Below are 11,268 nucleotides of genomic sequence, written 5' to 3' on the forward strand. Positions count from 1 at the left end.
AGGTGATGGGGGCGGGATTTTATGGCATTGAGGATCTGACTGGCTCCCTTATCAGCTCATTTCCAGATAGGACCACTTTTTAAAAACACACTGAGATATGTTGTAAAGAAAGTGTGTTAGGAGGAAGCGGAATTCTGTCCAAATACCCTCCTTGCTTTACCTTCTCTTAAAAATCTTCTACAAGAACATTCCTATCCCTGTAAATCATTGCTGGTTGCATTTTGCTTTAATTTGCCAGTCAGCAGCCTTTTCTTCTACATCCCAATATTGTAGTTTGAGATGGAAGTCCGGAAAGTGGACGGTATTTGCACTTCCTCTCGTATTTTGTCTGGAGAAGTATTTACAATAGCTTTCTTTCTGCCTATTAAAGAAAGGTACCAAATCAAAGGCACGTGGATTAAATTGCATATTAAGTGTCACCTGAGCATGGTGTAGGAGGGCTTATCGATCTGAAACCTGTTTACCTGCTAAAAAGGCGAATATGCTTTCAGAACCAGGTAGCAGGCTTGTCAGGTGACTGCAACGTGAGCTGACTTCAGTGGCGATGCGTTACCTGTTACCAGAGCCAGAAATCGGATTATGATGATGATGATGAATATAACTTGTGCACTGCCAGGCAGAGAGGAGACACAACCTTTCTCACATCTCTGGCTACAACCTCTCTCTGTGCGTGAAGTTACCAACAATAGCGCTGATGGATTGTCCCAGCGGAGGTTTGAATTACAGCAGGGCTGTGCAACTGTCCATTACCCGATTAAAATCTTTTCAGAAGCATCATTTTCAAAGGTGACTTTATGCATCAAGGAAAGGGGAAAGGGACTGTTTTGAACTGGGTGCCCTGCTTTGCAAATAACCCCCACACTGTGTTCAATTAGTCTTTCTCCCTCCTACCCCCAGGCAAACGCACGCGTGCCGGGTAGGCTGTTTCTCAAGGCCTCTGCGTATTCTGAAATTCTGCGTGATTGCTGGAAGAGGATTGTGATGGCTCAGTATAGACCAGTGGAATATGCGAGCTTAGATCTAGGAGCATGTATCAATATCCAAGTGTAATCTGATGTCAAGTTGTAATTTTGACGGCTAGTTGAAGTAACCCTGGGGGAAGCTAGTTAACAAGTTAAAATGACAAATTGCCTTGTCTACTAGGATTTTCCATGTTTCGTTGATACCTGCTTGATATATTTTCTATTCCTAGGACGGGCAAGGCCAGGGAAATAGTCTTCAACCAAGTGATAGTAGTAGAGCAAAAGAGAAGGTTGCTTCCAAACTTCACCTCCGTGGCATGCAATCTTCCACAGCTGCCTTGTGAGTAAAGACACACAGTGACTGAAGCACTGGAAGTGGTGGTTTGGTGCTCCACTCCAGCATGCACGTGCAAAGGCATCTGACTCAGCTGCTGCCTGATACGTGCTGAAGTGTGTGCCTGGAAACCCCATGCATTACTGCTCCTAGTGGTGATGAACTATGGCTTCAAGCAGCTCATTGGCATGTCTAGACTCCAGCGGGAGAGATGGGACATGGTTTTGTGGTGTTCTTGGAGCCCAGATCTGGATTTGGCCTTGCAGAGAAGACACCTGAGGACCTTAGTTTCTGCTTGTGTCCCCTTCTCTGACGGTTGTTGGAGCAACCATCTGAGACATGGTGTGACCTGCTTTTCAATCCCCATGAGGCCTAATTTGGAACAGAGACTTGAACCAGCTCTTCCACATTCCTGGCCAGTGTCCTAACCCGCTGGCATTAGGTGCTGTAAGGGTGAGTTTCATTCTCCTGCTGGCACCCTTACACTTTTCTATGTAATGACCTGTTCTGGAAGTCCAGCTGGTGTGTTAACCACTGGATGAAAGCCGGTGGCCTTCTCTGGTTTCCGAGTGCCCCTTTGAGCCAGCCCAGGCATGGCTTCCAGAGTGGGCAGGGGAGACCTGACTCCTCAAAACTCCTGAGGTCCTGGGCTTTGAGTCCCTGGCTCTCCTTGGCCCGGGCAGAGGAGCTTGCTTCCAGTTCTGCTCCCGACCAAGGGATTTGCTCTTGCTGGGGTGAAGTGTACCCTCCGGTTCCAAGCACCAAGACCAAGAGCTCCTCTGCTAGAAGTGTTTACTGAGGCCAAAGCTGCTCTGCCCCTGGTCTCTCTGGCCCCAGTGCAGCCCCTGCAGCCCTGAGAAGTCCTTTGGTCTGCCCAACCATGCGCCCCAAAGCTGCTCAGCTGTTCACCCCCGCCAACCTCTTCAATGCTCTGGCTGTTGTCAGATTATTTCTCTTGCTCCCCTGGACCCTCCAACCTCCCCAAGTCGGTTGATGCTGAAGAGTCATTTTATCTTGTCCCTCATAGCAGCTCTAAGACTTAGCAGGGGCCTGTTTTCCCTGTGTGCAGGCTAACCAGGGAAACTCAGACACACCACATTATCATAACAGGAATACATTTAAAACAGAAATGTTGCAATAAAAGCCACAATCTGTCATGCCAGGCTCTTGCTTTCTCTCCCTAGATCAACAAGCATCTGGGACCAGGCCCCAGAGTACCTGAGAGCCTGGCCTTTGGGCATGCAGTGGGGATGGGAGACCTGCATTCACGCCCTAGATGGGCAAGAATGGGCAAAATGTCCAAGTTCTCCAGTTATTGCCTCACTGTGAGCGATCTCTCTGGTCTGGTGTTTTCATTACAATTAAAACAGGCCTAAATCTATTGCTGCTTATCCTGCAGAGCCTGTTCCCCGAAGCTAAACAGGATGTGGAATGTGACCAAGTCTGTTTAGCTGCTGGGAGTTTTAACTGCTGCGCTTCCTGACTCCTTTTTAGCTACACAACTTGCTTCCTTTGGCTAGGCTTGCTGTGCCCGGCTGGCTCAGAGGCAAATGACTGGGGGTGAATCGTGTCACTTGGCAGAGCCATGCCCAGCACTGGATGTGGGCAGGTCAAGGCAGCTGTACATCATGGTTGCATCCTCTGGCTCTCAGGACAAGCTTGGGAGAGGGAAGCAGAGGACTGAAACTCAGAGCTATCTTAAGGGTGCTTCATATAAGGCCTAATCCCTGTCCATAAGCAGGTGCTGAATGAACCAGGCTGGCCAGCTCATTTACCCGCCACGTGCTGGATGCTGGGGGGAAGCGGGGCGACAGTCTTGCCGTGGTCTTTAACCGCACCACTAGACCCTGCTGTCCCCTGGTGACTGCTCCGGGGGCTGGTGAAACAGCCCTGATGGTCTTGTGCTTCTGCACTGCTACCGACTCAGAGAGCCGTGGGTTTGCCTCTACCCAAGGCCGCCTGCCCGCGAGGGTGTTCTAGGGCACATTCAGGCCTGGCGCATTTGCAGGGAAGATGCACTCGTGCACTCTTTGTCCAGGCTCAGCCTGAATAGCTCCAGCACCAGGAGGGGGACGCTGGTGCTGATTCAGAGTCACAATTACACTCCCACTCCTTGCTGACATTTAGCAGTTGGGATTTTTTTTTGTAACTGCAAGTGGGAGAAACGCCTACAGCCAGCCAGCTCCGAGCCCTGGCTTGACAACCTTGAGAGCTGGAGGGAAAAGCAAGGCAGCCCTTGCTCTGCTCTGTGCTGCCGGTAGGTGCCGCTGGAAGGGAGGGTTTGAGACTGTGGTGTGGGACCAAGTGAAGGGACCACGGTTTTGGGAGGGCAGCAAGGGAGGGGAGGCCATCTCCTGCACCTGTGCTCCCTCCAGCCCTATCTAGGGCAGAAGGAAAGATTGCCCCTTGCAAGTAGCTTCTCTCCTGCAGGGATTTCTCCCCACTCTTTGGAAGTATCTGCTAGAAGCAACCTGTGCTTGCTAAGTAGGTCAAAGTCTGTATGGCAGAAGCTGCCTGTTAACTGCCGGGAGCAAGCTGAGGTGCTTGTGTTGTATCCCAGGGGCCGCTCGCTGCTCTTACTGCATGGGCTACAGGGCTGGGACGCCCCATGTGTCCAGGCCTCTGCATTCAGGGGGAGCGTTACTCACAGTGGCCCCGGACCTCCCTGCTTCAAACCCTTGAGCACAGCTCCTCGGCTGGTGCAGTGAATCCCCCACGGAGGATGAGGGCACAGTGCCTGCATCACTGAAGCAGGCTCCCGCCCTGCAAATGCGGCTGAGTGTCCCGAGTCCTGGAGCGCAGCACAGGGCTCAGCTCTTTCGTGCCCGCTCGCTCTCAAGGGCTTTTTGGGGTCTAGCCTGCTCCCCTATGGCCCAGTACGGTGCAGGAGTGTGGGGCTGTCGTGTGCCCTCTACTTCGTGGGGAGAAAAGGCTGTGTTCAGGGCAGAGGCGACGTGACGGCTGCTGTGATGGACACCTTCTGCCTTCCTGGAGTCCAAATGAAGCGCTGTGTGCACCTAGGTCTAGCATTTACTAAGTGACCTAGAGAGGCAGATTTCAGACCTGCCCAACCATCAACATGGGCTTCAGAGGCCTCATGAGCTAACACTAGGATTTAGAGATAGGCAATGGGGGTTCGAGTCCTGCTCCTGTCATGGCCTGGCAGTGAGGCCCTGGGCGCACGGCTCTGTGCCTCCCTTGCTAGGCCAGCTGCCCTGCCTGGTGAGCTCTTGGGGAGCCCCTGCATGGCATGGCACGGCCCTGGGCCCTGAGGGGGCTGAGAGTCACCGCTGGACTCGGCATCCAAGCCAGAGGCTAAACCTAGAGCAAATTGCTGCATGACGGGCATGCTTGGCACAACATGGCACTTCATCCTCCAGCGCCTGAAGCATGAGGCAGTGTGACAAAGGCCTGTCTTTGCCCGATCAGCACCTGGCGCTTGTGCCCAGCTCCAGCCCCACTGCCCCCGGCTCACTGGACAGCCAGGCTCGGTGACAACACTTGGGATAGCTACAAAGCAAGGGCAAAGCTGGGCTTGAGGAAGCCAATTTGCCTGGGGCGAATCCCTGCTTAGCCAGAGATGAGCCTGGCTGGGCCTGCTAATGAGAAGCTCTTCCCGTGGGTGCTGTTTATGGAGCTGCTGAGGAGCTGTCACAGCAGGGCGCTGCGTCCTTGTCGGGACCCACGTAGAGCTGGGGGAGGGAGGAGCACGACACGGTCTCGTGTGTCTCTGGCTTCAGGGTGACCCATCTGGGCATGCTGCCTCAGCCGTCTGCTGGATAAACTGCGGCTGAGCCCATAACCCACATCTATGCACAGGCATGGGCTGGCCCTGCCCGGCTGCCTTGCTCAATCGGGAGGAGGCACTCTGCCATGGTGCTGCCCCTGCACACAGCAGGCAGGCTGCAGCTGGCGCCAGCCCAGCAAGCATTAGTGGCATGAGGCCAAATAGTCCGCCTGCCCTTTCAGCAGGGCGGCCAGCCACAGCGGAGCCAGGCCAGGCAGCAGACATGACGCCAGGGTCCCAGGGGCCTGCCAGCAGCACTGTGTGGCTGCAACATATGCCTGCAAAGGGGGGCTGGGTGGGGGAGCAGCCACAGGACCTGCTCCAGGTGACAGCGGCAGGGACTGGGGGAGGGCTCCCCGCCACCCCCCCCCCCCCCCCCCCCCCCCCCCCACCGCCCCCACCCCCACCGACAGGCATCTGCAGGAGGTCTCCCACTCCCCCTCCCCCCTCCCCCAACAGCTGCTCAGGTGCTGCAGCGTGTGTGCTCCTTTGCTCACATCCTTGACCCACAAGCACCTGACTCAGGCATGCCCATGGCTCCAGCCAGCACATGCTGCGTGTAGGGCAGCCCTCATGCAGACAGATATACCTCTGTGTTAGCCCTAGGGCTGGATTTGCCTGCGTGGTGCCCTGCAGGCACCTTGCCTTGGGCAATGCAGCCCAGAGCCTCTGAGCACAGGCGGGTGGCAGCTCAATAGCAGCGGCAGCACAGTGTGCCTGGGCCAATGGCAACACACGATCCCCTCCCTCCCCCACCCCCTGCAGCACACACATATATACATCTACAGCTATATATCTATATCATTGGCAACCCAGTGCAAAGATGTGGGTCACTCAAACTGGCTCCTAAATGATGACTGCAGGAGAAGCAATGTCAATGGCAGATTAATGTCAAAAGATGCAAGGCTCCAGGCAAGCGAGACCGTTTCCACCAGAATCTCAGCGGAAAACCGATGAATTCCAACCACCAACAATGGGAGCGTGTCGGCAGTGCTGGGGAGGGGGCTGGTGGCTCTAGGACACATCAAGCCTTGTTTGATGAGACTGACCGCAAGCGCAAGGCCATTTGAGCTTGGCAGAATGGCATCAATGCCAAGCAAAAGAACTTGAGTAAACAACAAGCCAAGGCAGCGGTCCAAAGGAGGCTCTGCGATATGCAAACCAGATGGTGGGAAGACAAGGCAGAGGAGATGTTTAAACCCTCTCCTGATGCCCTCTGCTCATTGTGTGAGCTCACTGTACAAAAAAAAAGCGGGGGCATTACGGGTGGCCATGGCTGAATGGTGCATCCACCAGGGCAGTGCACTGGGGCAGGCGGCAGGATGGCTGCCTGGGTTTCTGATCGCTGCCTTGGGCTGGGCCTTCAAGCACCCCACTGCTGTGTCATCTGTGCTGTGGTGCTCACGACACCCCAGAGGCGCAGCAGGGCAGGTCCTGCTGGGGGCGGCTGCAATGCACGGGGCAGCACCAGCTCCTGCCAGGCCGGCTGCAGCAGCAGCTGCTTCTCCCCTGCCCAGCAAAGGTTGCTGCCCTGGTCACCTCCAACCCCAAATATGCTACTGTTGCAGTCTCTTCAGAGCAAGGCATGTGGCTCTTTCTCGCGCTCTCTCTGCGCCTCGCCTCCCCACGCAACATCTAGCACAGGAGCCTCTGGGGACCTGAGCTGAGGACCTTAGGCAGTGCTTTGGGACACGGCGCAAGGCACCACCCTCACGTGGAGCAACCACGTCACACCCAGAGGTTGCAGCTTGGTGCTGGCGATACAGCCGTGGCCAAGCCCTTCAAGTGCTGCACCTGGACCCTGCCGAGCACCGGTGTCCCAGGCAGCCTTGGGCTGCGGCAGGAGAAATGAGGCCTCATGGCTAAAGGCAATAGTGAGGCTCCAGCTCCGTGATGGTTACCAGCACCTGCCAGGTCACCAGACCTCAGCCTTGACCCCTTTCCTCACTGACATGATCGCCCGTGTTAATAGTGGTGTGCACAGAAGTGGCCCATGGTTGGCCCATGGCTCCTCTCAGCAGATACCACTGGCTTATTTTGTAAAGTGAAAAGCAAAATGCCAGGTGGCTAGTGCCAGTGCCTCAGTGTTTAGTCACTGCGGTGCGTGTGCCTTTCACTGCCCTCATCATGAAGCGCTGCGGTTTCACTTGAGTGAATGGGAGGTGTGCATTAGCCGCAGGTGCATCAGATGCCAGCTGGCGTCAGCTCTTTGCTAGACATATGTGATGGCAGGGGGAAAGCCTATACGTGCTCCGTATTAAAAGTGAGAGGGAGTTCTTGGGGACAAGCAGAGAAAGAGGCATGATTAGAAACAACGCACATTACAAATAAATAGCAACTCTATATAATGATATGATACATAAGCAAACTGCCATCGTGGCGATGGAGAAGAGACCACACGCCAAGCCAGGGTATGAGTTGGGGGTGAGCAAGGCAGGACTACCCTGAGCGCTACTTGAATTGAAGTCACCCCTTCCCCAGGGCCAGGTCCAGCCACAGGGATGGAGCCCCTTGCCATGACACCCTCCCGCTGATGGGGCTTGAGGCCAGCTTTGCCCTCAGCAAACCCCTGACCTGTTAATTTGCTTTGGGCAGCTTACATCACCTCCCCCTCGTCTGTCAGCACCACAGAGCTCTGCTCGCCTAGGGACCATCTTTCTAGGCAGATGGAAACAGAAGCAGCCGTGCAGGTGAACGGGAGTGTGCTATCCTTGGGGCTTTTCTGGATGAGGATAGCCCAAGATGCCTGGTGCCTAGGGCCAGACCTTCACTCTCTGAGAAGCCCAGTCCATACCAGGGCTGCAGAGGATACAGCACGAGTTGCAGGACAGCAATGCGACTAGGCCTGGGATTCACTCTACATCAGCTTCAGCAAAAGCGCTGGCCTTCCCAACTGTGGGGTGACTCTCAGCATCTCCTGATTGCCTACATTTTTGGGGTAGGAACTTATTAGCCTTTTTGAGATCAGAGCACAGGGTCATCATTAGTACGGCAAAAGGGAGCAGAGGAGCTCAATGCATTCTGGGATGCTGGCTCTTGAGGGCTCTATTAGCATAGCCCCTTCATCGTCATCACTTGCTTGTGACGGTGATTAAGGGTCTATGCTAATAAACACTGCTGGCAATCCCAGAGCTGGTTGAGACCCAGCAATAACAGTGGGGCTGACACTCCTCCCCACCTGAGCCCACAGCAAGTGGGCTCATCTTCATGCCCAGGAAGTCTTGATACATGTTAACATGCGACACTTTGCAGCCACCAGGCACCCAGTGAGCAATGAGCCTGCAGACGGCATAGTGCACTCTCCACTCTTTCACCGAAGCACGTGACCCATCTTGGCTTGAGTAGTTCACAGAAGGGAGGAAAACTGTATTGAACAGCAAGTCACAGAAGGGTAGTAATCATCACACCCCAATCTCACCTGCCACCTAGATCTACCCAGGAATAAAGCAGCTTGGTTATGAGGGCTCTTTGGCCTTGCACTGGTGAGGGGGCAAGATGCCATAGAGAACAGCTCTTGGAGTAAGGTTGGGAGGGTCAGCTTGGCCCAGCACAGTTTTCCTTGGGAGAAATCAGGATCATCTAAAGTAGAGCTAGATTTTGCTATGTGAATGTGAAGCTGATTGACTGCAGAATAGCCTAACACCATGGGGGACTCATTCATTAGCGCTTCTCTGGGTGATGATAGCACTTGGGCCTGGCTCGACAGCTAGCAAGCCAGTATGCAGCAGGGACCACGTGTTGTATGTTCAAGCACATCCTGGCACCGGGATGCTCTCTGTTAGAGAGCTCAATACGTTCTAAGCCTCGGGGGTTTTTTAATTAAAAAAATATCTTACATTCATATTGCACCTTTTATCCCAAGGCCTTTTCAAGCTGCTTCACTCCACAGTGCCAGCTCTGGGCAATGGGAAGCGCAGGGCACTGCCACATCTACCTAGCTAGAAGGCAGGCAATTAACTACCCACACTGCATCTGGCCAGCTTAGCACTTTGGCTCCTATTGGCATAGCCGTGTGGGGAACAGGTGCCAACATGATGCCCAGCACCAGCTGGAAACAGCGTTCACAGTGGAAGAAAACTGACACAAGGCCTGAGATTGTGGGGATGCATCTCCCCATGTACTTGTTATCTAAAGGACAGGGTTTTCAGCCTCACACTGCTGCCTAGCTAGCAAATTTAGCAGCTCATCCTGCTTTGAGACTGGGTCGAGGAGCGGGGGCAGGTTTCGTAAGCAAACACTAGTTTTGCCCAAATGAAGTCAGTTATGAACGCTGTAGGAGGCAGCACAGAAATAGTTTCCTTTAATTCTGCAAACGCTGGGTGTGTTAGCAACGCTAGGCGGGCAGTGGACAGGTCTCACTTGACCTGCATCCTTCATGTCACATGGTTTGTGCCACAGACTTAGCAGCACGCTTGTTCCATTGATTTGACATAATAATTTATTGGTTTGAATGACATTTAGTACCATCATTTTCTTACCAGTGACATAACAAATGTATACAACTGACAAGATGGAGTTCATTTTACAAACACTAACTTAAGAAATGCATTGGACACGTCAGCATATTGTTCCATTATTTACGAGGGCACCTTGAATTACTTCAGGTAAAAATTCAGCATCGGTTATGTACAGCACTACTATCCATCCGGCCATTTCGACTTTCCTCACCCACCGTTTTCTTTTGTTGCATGAATCGCACCATGTTGAAATGTCACTTTAAGCAGCTTTGGCAAAATCAAAAAAAAAAGAGGAGGATTACAGGGGGAAAAGTGCAACAACCAGTTTGTGGAGGCAAGCAAATATAACACTGGCCCAGGGGCTGCAGAAGCGTGAGTGGGTATAATGCCTGGAGGTGCTAACAAATGCCCTGCCCATCGGTATAAATGAACAGGAAAGCTCAAATCTCCCGACCCCCTAATACTAAACCAAATCACCTCTTGGCATAATATGAAGTATAAAATTTCCCTCCCAGGGTTCCTGCCCTGAAACTAATGGGGCAACCACTAACTAACACTTACTGCCAGCAAATCTGTTGCAACAAACTGTTGTGGCACACGACATGCGTCCTTGGGTCCTCTAAGTCTTCACAGGAGTCATTCTCGTGGGGCCATTGGCACGGGCTCGGTCGGGCATTAACCCTGCCTCCAGATCTGCAAGGAAAGTGTGATCCAGGCCAACGCCAGTCACTCATTCCAGCCAAATTGTCACTGATCTGCTTGCACTCTCGCCGCAGCCTGAAGAGGAAGTTGGGCCAGGGGTGAGAGTGTTTTCCTGGGCTTAATCTTCAGCTATGTGGTTTGTGTGTTGCGGGTGGGCACGGGGAGGGAGAGACTGTTTCAAGCTTTGTTTCAGGGCCAGCCTCCGGTATAACTGCCTGCATCAGCTCACTCCAATAGACGTGGCCCCAAGAGGCACTAAAAGCAGAGGAGAGCTGGAGTGCATATGTCGTGCCTCACTTTCTCCCCGGGTGCTGGGGGCCAGGCAGTTCGTGCTCCACAGGAAGGATTCGGTAGGTCCTGTGCCCCACCTGCCATGTCTGGCATGCACATGACATGGCCCTGCCCTAAAGAGATTATGCACCAAGAGCCTGTTCCTGCAGCACTGGTCTGTGCCAGTATAACAAACAGGACCGTGTCTTTTAATGGGAGTCTTAGCCTGGAGTGAAAGAGAGGTGAACTGATGAGCTGCTCAGTCGAATGTTTCAGGATCCACTTCTGTTCCAACTACAGCACTCCCAGCTTCGGCTTGTGCCTTGACAGCCTGGCACTACGTCCTGTCCTGGCATCCTCCCTCTCATGGTCTTTTAGGGCCACGGTTTGCAGTTATTTATCAGCACATACAGTATTTTGATTCAGAAAAAAATTGAACCCTACATATGTTAACCCCTGGGACGTGTTTCATTGACAAAGAGAAGCTCTGCTAGCACAGGTGCGTTTTTGGTGCAGCTACAATCTGCAGTTCAACCAATAGGGAGCCCTTGCCCCTGGTTTTTCACTGTGCGCGGCTACAACCTGGGGGCTGGGGGGGCGCAGGTCCTAAGGCGGCGCATGGTTGGGAGGGTAAGTGGTCTGGATGTGATGGTCTAGTCAGAGCCAGGGAGGAGGAAGAAACAAAGGGAGCAGTTTGGCAGGTTGGAGTGGACTGAAGAGAGCTGAGGTACGAGTCAAGAGCAGAGCACACCTCAA

Source organism: Alligator sinensis, unplaced genomic scaffold (assembly GCF_000455745.1).
Source record: "Alligator sinensis unplaced genomic scaffold, ASM45574v1 scaffold1084_1, whole genome shotgun sequence".
NCBI classification, from domain to species: domain Eukaryota; kingdom Metazoa; phylum Chordata; order Crocodylia; family Alligatoridae; genus Alligator; species Alligator sinensis.